The sequence below is a fragment of the Pygocentrus nattereri genome, chromosome 5 (genome assembly GCF_015220715.1).
Source record: "Pygocentrus nattereri isolate fPygNat1 chromosome 5, fPygNat1.pri, whole genome shotgun sequence".
Classification (NCBI taxonomy): Eukaryota; Metazoa; Chordata; class Actinopteri; order Characiformes; family Serrasalmidae; genus Pygocentrus; species Pygocentrus nattereri.
In genome coordinates this window covers 3,592,359-3,602,039 of record NC_051215.1, presented here as the reverse complement: position 1 = coordinate 3,602,039, position 9,681 = coordinate 3,592,359, and the positions used below count along the sequence as shown (strand labels likewise).

The 9,681-nt window shown below is 42.8% G+C and overlaps 1 long non-coding RNA gene across 1 annotated transcript; it reads left to right on the top strand.

Moving 5' to 3' along the window:
* The first annotated feature begins 2,281 nt into the window (after positions 1–2,281).
* Positions 2,282–8,816, top strand: LOC108439701. Its single transcript, XR_001858778.2, has 3 exons — positions 2,282–2,466; positions 3,761–3,838; positions 4,588–8,816. It is a non-coding gene; the product is annotated as an uncharacterized LOC108439701 (long non-coding RNA).
* Positions 8,817–9,681: the final 865 nt, after the last annotated feature.

The window sequence follows — 9,681 nt, the reverse complement described above, 5'->3', positions numbered from 1 at the left end:
AAAATCAACATAAAATGCAAAAGCCACTCTCTAAAGCCAGTGTTTGGTTTGCTGGTCTGGGCTTTTGCAGAAACATAGTGGCACAATTTGGCCGCCTACACTAGAAGAGGAGCTGCCAGAGCCAGTTTATGAGGAGTCTGGCCACTTCCTATTCCCCCCATTATATCAAAAACAGGACTGCTGAACAGCAGAGGGCACCCATGAGCGAGTGTTCAATGAATGGGAGTGAATGGAGCTCAACGGCTAAAAACGAAAGGGTAAAATAATTTCTAATCACTCGCCCAGAACCTTCCTTTAATTTAGAGAGCAGAAGAATGGGTTTCACTAAAAAAACAAAGAAAACTCACATGTATGTTTCCTTTTTTCTGCAGTAAATGGGTTTGAGGCAGCAGATCGCTGGCATTACTACTAACAAGTGCTGATTGGTGCGCCGTTTTAAACTCCTATAGCTCGAGTTTAAAAGCTCTTAAAAATACAACAGCAGTGTTAAAATGTTTCATGCTGCTCTGTGTTCAGGAAATGATTCTATTCTTTTACATTTAAAACGTTTAAGCCTTTATAAACTATGATTTTGCTCAAATGCTCCATATCAACCCATTGACTGGACTCACCCAGGAGCGCCCCCTAGCGTTTGAGAAACTCGCAAGACATTACAGAGTGGTCCTCTCTACAGGTTCTCTGGATGGTTGCCGGTTTGATCCCCAGGGCCGACAGCACATGACTGAGGTGTCCTTAAGTGTGCTTGCTGGCACCTAGTGTGTGTGTCTAGTCACTAGTGTGTATGTGGGGTTTCACGGATGAGTTAAATGCAGAGGTGGAATTTCCCCGTTTGTGGGATTAATAAAAGTAAACTATAATAGATCTAATAAATAATATAATAGATCGTCCTAAATCTTACACAAGGCTTCCCCTGATATCCTAGGCCACATGTGTCCTATGCTGCTGTCATTATTGTACTTCTTACATCTGTACTGTAATAATAAAAAACTGCTTTAAGGCGGATACTTATCTTGTTTGAAATGTTTTTTATGATTTATTTATTTTTTATTAGCTGAGTATTACAGAAAAAAGACAGACGGTTAACGCCCATTTGATGAACAACAGATTTTTCCTCACTTCCTCACTCAGTTACAGATTTTGGTTTTTGCACATCCACAGTTTAAAAGCATACCATTCACTCCTCTATCCATACAGTCCTTATATGGAAACTAGGCCTTCTGTGACGTTGCAGCAAGGCTTGCATGGCGGTGCATGCTGGGTATTGTAGTGAGAGAACACTGATGGACAGAAAAGGATGCAAAATCATGAATTCCTTCAAACTGATGAGGCTGAGGGGTGCAGTGCTGCGCTACGGAAAATTACATCACATGACAAATAATATATCTCTGTTGTCGGAAGAAAACCTCGCATCTCCAAAATGATAACTTTACAGGAGAAGGATAGAACCGTAGACATATATTCCTAGATGCCACGTTGCCTGTCATTTTCTATGTGAGTTGATACGTCTGCTCGTCCGCCACCTTGGAACGGTCAAGACCCGCTTGTGAACAAATTCACTTGCACTGAGAGATGATGAGTCTCAGGATTAAATCAGCTGTCATTTTCTGGTGCCCGAAGCTGCACCAATTTAGTTGGAATGGCAAAATTAGAAGAAGCTAAATTCAGGTTCGCGTAGTTAGGTGCCAACACTAATCTATTAGGAATATCTAAGCGGATTAAGGAATGCTATAATTACAAACATTAACCACCACTGTAAATAAATAACTATCACATAAAGGTAAGATTCCCTGAATAGACCGCCCTAAGATGGCGATCCCGTTGACGTGCCTGGCGGGACCCAACGCATCTATAACCTACTCTACTTTTAATGTAAGTCAATGGAACCAGACTTTTTTCCCAGGTCATTTATTTTAGTCCATTCATCATGACATTTGCATACAAAAATCAAAATTCATCAAAAAATGCAGATACGAGATACGCTTTGTTCTGACAACAGCGATATGCCAGTTGAAACAACAGGCACGACAGGAATTTCACGGGAATTCTGACTTAATTTCTCGTGGTTTTCAAAGCATTTGCATCCTCTGAAAACGAGATAAACGCACCTGACAGATCTGTTTAGCATGTAGTGCCCTACCTAGGGTGTGAAAGCCGCGTTGTGCACTAGGTAGGGAGTAGGGCGTAGGGAAAAGGGAGCACTGTCAGCATTCCCCCGGGGAGGCGGGTGCAGGGCGCTGATTGGCGGGTCCCCCGGCCAATCAGCGCTCTGGAAGGAGCGCATCATTCCGGATAGAGAGTTTAGCAGAGGGGTGTAATGGCGTAGATAAGCCCAGCGGGCCGGGCCGGGCCGAGCCAAGCCGAAACTGGAGGAAAGCCCGGTTCCCCACAACCAGCACAAACACACGGGAGCCTGCGGACGAGTCTTGAGATCACGCCGTCGAAGGAGAAGAGGGCGGCGGGTCCACGGTACGACGAGTTTCCTCCCGAGAATCGAGCTACTGACCGCCTGCTCTTTGTTTACCAGTGAAGCGCACATTCCAGCACCATCAGCTCCATTCAGCAGCCAGAAACTCGCCTTTCCCCCTTTATTTCCAATAATCATGAACTTATGAGTTACAAATGAGCATGTAAAGATGCATACGGTTAGATATGAGTCGCATACTAGTGTGGGTTTTTTAGGTGAAAATAGGCATTCGCATGTTTGCATTGCAGTCCATTCACTATATTAGAAAAGGATAGTTTTTATATTTATGCATGCACGTGAAAATCATCTTTCTCATTTTGCATTCGAGTGTTTAGAAGATCGTGCGTTAAAAATAAGGAAGATAAGCATTTCGCTATTGTCGGAGTAAAACCTTGCATCTCCAAAATGGTAACTTTACAGGAGGGGGAAAAACCTGCTGTGCTTTTAATGGAAGTCAATGGAACCAGAATTTTTTCCAAGTAATTTTGAGCCATTTCTTTTGGTCCATTCGTCATGAAACGTATACACCGTGTAAAGGGTAACGGGCATTTTCACATTATATCAAAAACTGAAAAACGACAAAAATGGAGATACGAGGTTTTGTTCCGACAGCAGCCGTTTGCATGTCTACGCTTTGGGAAGGACTATTTGTTCATGATGTTATAAGAAGGAATAGTCTGTTTAGTGCAAAATAAAGTTTATATATCCATACATTTTAGAATTTTTAAGCTTTTCATGGCTGTACATTAGAAAAGAATCTAAGTTTATGTTTACTTCACTTCTCTCAGTTCTGAAACCAAACTTTAAAAAACACGGTTCTGCAAGGATTCTTTAGTAAAGAAAATGGTTCTGTGTAGAACCGTGAACATGAAAAATAAGGCTTTGAATGATTGAAGGGTTGTGAACTGATTCTTCACATTGATGGAGACTGAAAAAGGTTCTTCTGTTGTCACAGGCTTGACATCGTAACAGTAGAAGAACCCTTTTTAGGTACTATATATAGCTCTTTTCAAAAAGGTTCTGAGTGGAACCACCCACAACACGTTCTCCGTCGGTCTGAGGAACTGTTTCATGATGCAAAGAACCCTTTAATCATGCAAAGGGGATCTTTGACTGTTCGTGGTTCTATATAGAACCATTTTCTTCACTAAAGAACATTTGAAGAACCACACTTGTAGGAGTGTATGAGGTGTCCATATAGACTAAATGACAGCTGTGGCTGATCATTGCCGGTGAGTAACCGGTGTCACAGAGACTGCCGATTTGCAGTGTTAACTAACTGCTGTTTCACTGCAGACCTGTCGCACGTCGTGTACTGCAAACGGAACCGTTCCACCATGCTTTGGCACAAGACCACAATGGGACCATTACCTGGTGAGTCTTAATAAACTGATTAAAATAGTGGGGACAGGTCCTGAGGAGCCAGAGTCTGCCAAAGTTGGTGATTATTCCCTGCCTGGACACAGCCAGTAAGCCTAATAACGTACTGATGAGTTGAATTGGGTGTGTTTGGGTAGGGAAGTTACCGAACTGTGCAGGAGGCGGCCAGTCCAGGACTGGAGGACGCCTCTGGACACATGAAGTCTGATTAAACGTAGGTTATTCCATGCCATCATGAATTTTCATGACATCTCCCGCTTAGGGAAGTCATCTGTTTGGGACAGTCGTGGGCTGGAGGTTAGGGAACTGGCCCTGTGACCCGAAGGTCACCGGTTCGATCCCCAGCACCGACAGTCCATGACTGAAGTGTCCTTGAGCAAGACACCTAACCCCCAATTGCTCCCCGGGCGCTGTGGATAGGGCTGCCCACTGCTCCGGGCAAGTGTGCTCACTGTATGTTGTGTTTCCCTTCACGGATGGATTAAATGTTCCAACAAAAGTCTGTGGGACAGGACCAGCATATAAAAAATAAATAAACAGTGGCCAGTTGGGGTCAAAATGTAAAATGAAATGAAAACACAGCCAGCTCACAGATTTGCTGAGATTTTTTTAAATTATGGCCCTTTTTAGTGGCCGAGTTGGAAACTCCTGGAATAAGCCGCTTGGGGTTTGTGTTAAAGGGGACCTAGATGTTTGTGCGGATGAGACATGAGTCAATCTAAATCTGTACCGGCTTCTTTCAGGTGTGCTCCACTTCACTCCTGGCTAGAGCTTCACGTCGGTCCAGGAGTCATGGGGGTCGGCATCAGCGGTGAAGTCCGGAAGTCCGTTTCTTGGCCGTTCATCCACGGCTCTCATGGGAAGGATCACACAATCCACTTCGAATACGTTTTTAGGCGAAATGTGAAGCATCCGTCATTTTCACGCCTCCGTTTGTAGTACAGAACTTGTATATTTGAATTTTACCCCATTATCGCTCTTCGTGTCCAGTCAGTTAAATTTGCGCACATTTCACATTGAGAATCTGCAGCTCGTAGCCCTGAAGTTAGACGTCAGTTTGTGTGAAAGAAATTACTTTTCTTTACATGCAGAAACACTAAAATGCAGCTTTTTCTGGAGTGTTTTAAAGTCAACAGCTTTTCTAAGTATGCGTTCGTCTGCTCTTGTGGATTCTCCCTGAAGCTATAGGCTCTGTGTTTTAGTGCTCAAACTTCCCTCCGTCTTTCACTGTTAACCTGTATAAAGTTTTAGAGCTGTAGCCCACGTTGTGGAATTAATTCTTGAGCTTATCCGAACTATTTCGTGTAGACAGTTCAGTCAGAAATGCTGATGCTGCTCAAGATGAATGAAAGCGAACACCTGCTAGCCATGTTGAGCATGTTTGGCATAGCTGTTCCTTAGCTACACACTCGGTTCTACCTACACAAGATGGTTCTTCAAGGGCTCAATAAAGACATCCATCCATCCATCCTCAACCGCTTATCCGAGTCCGGGTCACGGGGGCAGCAGCCTAAGCAAAGGGGCCCAGGCCTCCCTCTCCCCCGCCAGCTTCTCCAGCTCTTCCAGAGGGATACAGAGGCGTTCCCAAGACAGTTGAGAGATGTAATCCCTCCAGCGTGTCCTGGGTCTTCCCTGGGGTCTCCTCCCCATCGGACATGCCTGGAACGCCTCCCTATTGAAGCGTCCAGAGGCCGTCTTACCAAATGCCCAAACCACCTCAACTGGCTTCTCTGAACGTGGAGGAGCAGCGGCTCCACTCCGAGCCTCTCCCGAATCGCCGATCTTCTCACCCTATCTTTAAGGGAGAGCCCGGCGATCCTGTGGAGAAAGCTCATTTTAGCCGCTTGTATCCGTGATCTCGTCCTTTCGGTCACTACCCAAAGCTCGTGACCATAGGTGAGAGTCGCAACGTAGATTGACCAGTAAATTGACAGCTTCGCCTTCTGGCTCAGCTCTCTTCACCATGACGGTCCGCGTTACTGCAGATGCCGCACCAATCTGCCTGTCAACCTCTCACTCCACCCTTCCTTCACTCGTGAACAAAATCCCAAGATATTTAAACTCCACTTGGGGCAAGAATTCACTCCTCATTAAAGACAACGGTTCTATTTAGAATCATGTGTTCTACGTAGAGCTGCTTGCCTGCTTGAATGGATCTTTGCATGGTCAAATGGTTCTTTAGATGGACTGAGAATGTGTTGTATGTGGTTCTGTATAGCAGCAAAAAGGGTTCTGCTGCTGTTATGATGTAAAGCTTGTAACAACAGAAGAGCTCTTTTGGTGCCATAGGGAACCATTTTAAAAAAGATTCCATATATAATCATGTTCCCTCACTCACCATGCGGAGAACCATTAAAGCATGCCAGTAATTCTGTATAGAGCTCTAAAGAGTTCAAAATAAGACTGCTTTCACTTAAGAACCCTTGAAGAACCATCTTTTTAAGTGTGTAGCGTGATATTTAGCTTTAGCCACCCATTTCTTTTAGTATATTTTCATGGCAGAGGAAACTGAATGATTTATCAAGTGACACAAGAAAAGCCAAATAGCTTTATTTTATATGTCTGTACATTGACTATGCTAATATCTTCAGCTGCCCGCAATGTAGCATTCTTAGTAGAGTTATGTTGATGGTTTGAAAGGAGGTGAAAATCCAGGAAAAAAAAGTATAGCATAGGAAAAGTGGACGCTGGTGAAGCCGGTGGTATTTTTTACTTTGCGTGGACATGCTGGTGTTGGTTTTAGTAATAATCATAGGAGCTTTCGGAAGGACTGTGTTTAGTGAGTGTAACAGCCGTCATCCATGTGTTTACGTTCTTGTTTTTCATGAGACTTCCACTGGGATTAGTATAGGAGTTGATTTCTGTCTCATTATCCGATGCATGTTGGAGATCATAGTAACGGCGTATAGCTGGGGTGCGAACCTCCGGTCCTGGAGCGCGGTTCGGAGCGGTTTCCCCGCTCAAAACAGCCACTAAACTTGGCAATTAAGAGACCAGTGTATTCAGGTGTGTTTGAGCAGGAATGCCGTACACAGGACCGGAGATATGTACCCCTGGCGTATAGTATATATTGACAGTACCAGTCACACTAGTGCTATACGAGGATGGAGAAGTTCTGCAAGGCACTCGTAAATTTCCCAGTTGGACTCTTAACCTGTTCCTTATTCATTCCCTTGTGCTCTCATGTGCCTGCCAAGCTCCACCCGAAATATTTAGTACCACAAAAACCAGAGAGTTGTGCGCCCCAGTTTGAACCCGATCCTGGATACGACATCCAGGGACATGGGATATGTGCAATACGCGTGCCCTTCCCTTTTTTTTTTGTCCTGTTTTGAGATAAATGTGTATATTGTACAAACAAGTGACGAGTTGTTCGTGAAAAAAACAACAAAATCACCAATGTCTTCCATTAAATGATGTATAGATTCATCCGCTTACTTTGCTGTAGCGGGATTTGTCGTGCCAACGTTATGTGTGGCCATGCATGACTGGACATGATGCTTGCAGAATAAAGTAGTTGTAGTAAAAAATACAGTATATATAACTGTACTGATTATTAGCGACATAGTTAACCAGATATGGATAGTTACTGCCGTGGATGGAGCTTCCTTTCCTTGCATAGGAGCTTCGGATAGCTTTTTGGGCGAATCACAAAAACTAAGAGAGGCCTGGAGGAAGACCATTCGTTTTGTTCGTCACATGTTCTTTGATTACTCATTTCACCCCAGACATCATCATCATCATCATCGTCGTCGTCCGGCTAAAGAAGCAGCCGTTGGTTTTCCTAGCGTGAACATAGCGAATGCATGATATAAACGTCGTAATTCTGCTAGTTTGTGTTAACGTGAGGGGTTTTTGTGTCAAAAGGCTAACCAGCATCTCCCACCCTAATCGGACCCTCACCCCTCCAATGCAGAGTCGAAGTCAGTGAAGGACAAACTCAAGGTTTTTTTACATCTTGAGTGATTTTTATGATCAGATAAGTAGGTGCTTCATGGTTGTATCAGCAGCATGCGAATTCGCGGATGTGGTAATTTGGTCCCATTGTGAAAGTACTAAACGCAAATGTGGAGAATAGGAACCGAATAAAGAACTCTCTGTGATTTAGTGTCGTCTCGCAAACCGTTGCGGACGCCTCTGAGCTGTAGGAGGGCGGTTACTTGGTTCGCTTCACGGTAGCACAAATTCTGGTGTACATTTCGGGGGGGAAACATGCCCTAACAATCAAAATATTGTAATGTAGATAAATACCTCAGTGACTGGAATGCAAAATATATATTTTTAGATTACACTTACATATATGCAAGCCATAATACATCTTACATTAGCTATTTAGAAGCAATAACCTTATTATATGCATGAATTCTAGTGCCAGAATGGTGTTTTTGTGGAATGGAAAACTGTAGCATAGCTGTGGTGAGTGTTAAGGCCTATTACATGGCCCAACTGTTAATGTCCACTGGTAGAACATATAGAAATATCCCACAACAATAGGCCAGTCTTTAGCAGCTGATCAAACGACTTTCATCGATCACTAAAACCAAAAAAAAACATTTGTGAATGTAGTACCTAAACTTTGCATATTGGACGGAAAATAATGTGGCGAGAGAACATAGTTAATGTTAAACTATATGCACTGCATGTTTTATGTTGTTAAAAAACGGCACAGCGGCAGAAACCGTAATCATAACGCACACAAACTGTATATGCAGTCAGTTAACTGAAAGCAATAGGAGCAGTGTGTTGGCTAGCTGTTGACGACACTCAAACTGTATCTTGGTAGGTAGGTTCTTTCTGATACCACAGCAAACTTAAGTGGACATCATTGTGCAATGGTAATCGTAAGCCTAGTATTAATCGGTGTTTTTATATCGGAATGCAGGAATAAAAATAGCTGCTGCATGGTAGAAGTGGGTAAGAAATGTGTTGTGCTGCATGCAGTAATTAAGCTTTGCTTGAGGAAAAAAAAAAACATAATGCAGAAATGTGAAAACATCAAGTGAGTGGACGCTTGTGATTTTTTTTTTTTTTTTTTTTTTTTTTTTTGTTTTTGGGTTTTTTTGGTCAAATGTCCAGTCCCAAAGTTAGTTTTTTTTTTTTTTTTTTTTGTCCCCCCTCCGCCCCCCCCCCCCTCATTATTTGGACCCTATAGATCCCATTGTATCCCATTGTAACTGTTGTCGTTTTAGCTGGCAACAGGTTTTTAAAAAAATTTTTATTTCGCTGTTGTCGGGACAAAACCTCGTATCTCCATTTTTGCCGTTTTTCAGTTTTTGACGTAATTTGAACATACCTGATACCCTTTACATTGTGTGTGAATTTCATGATGAATGGACCTAAAGAAACGAGCCAAAGTGACTAGGAAGAAACTCTGGTTCCATTGACTTGCATTAAAAGTAAAGTAGGTTTTTCACTTCTCCTGTAAAGTTACCGTTTTGGAGATGCAAGGTTTTGTTCTGACAGCAGCAATTTTAATTTTTAATATTCAAAGTGGACAAAATGTGTTACCTGTATGATCTCCGACAAGAGAAATGACAGTTATGATGATACGCTACGTTACAGTAGACAAAACTGCATTAGAATGAATGGAGTGAATACACTGGCTTACTGTAATCGTACGCTGTAAATGTAACGAAATATTGGACACCTGACCAACAAAAGTGGGCAAATTACTAAACTGATACACAGTCATAAGTGGAAATATGTGAACATTTAAAGCAAATTTAATGCACAGTTACTGTCTGTTTTCTGAATTCAGTGTATTGGGGAAAATCATAAAACAGTGCAGAAGTTATGGTGCGTAATGTAATTTTTATCCAGTATGTTGGATAAAGCAC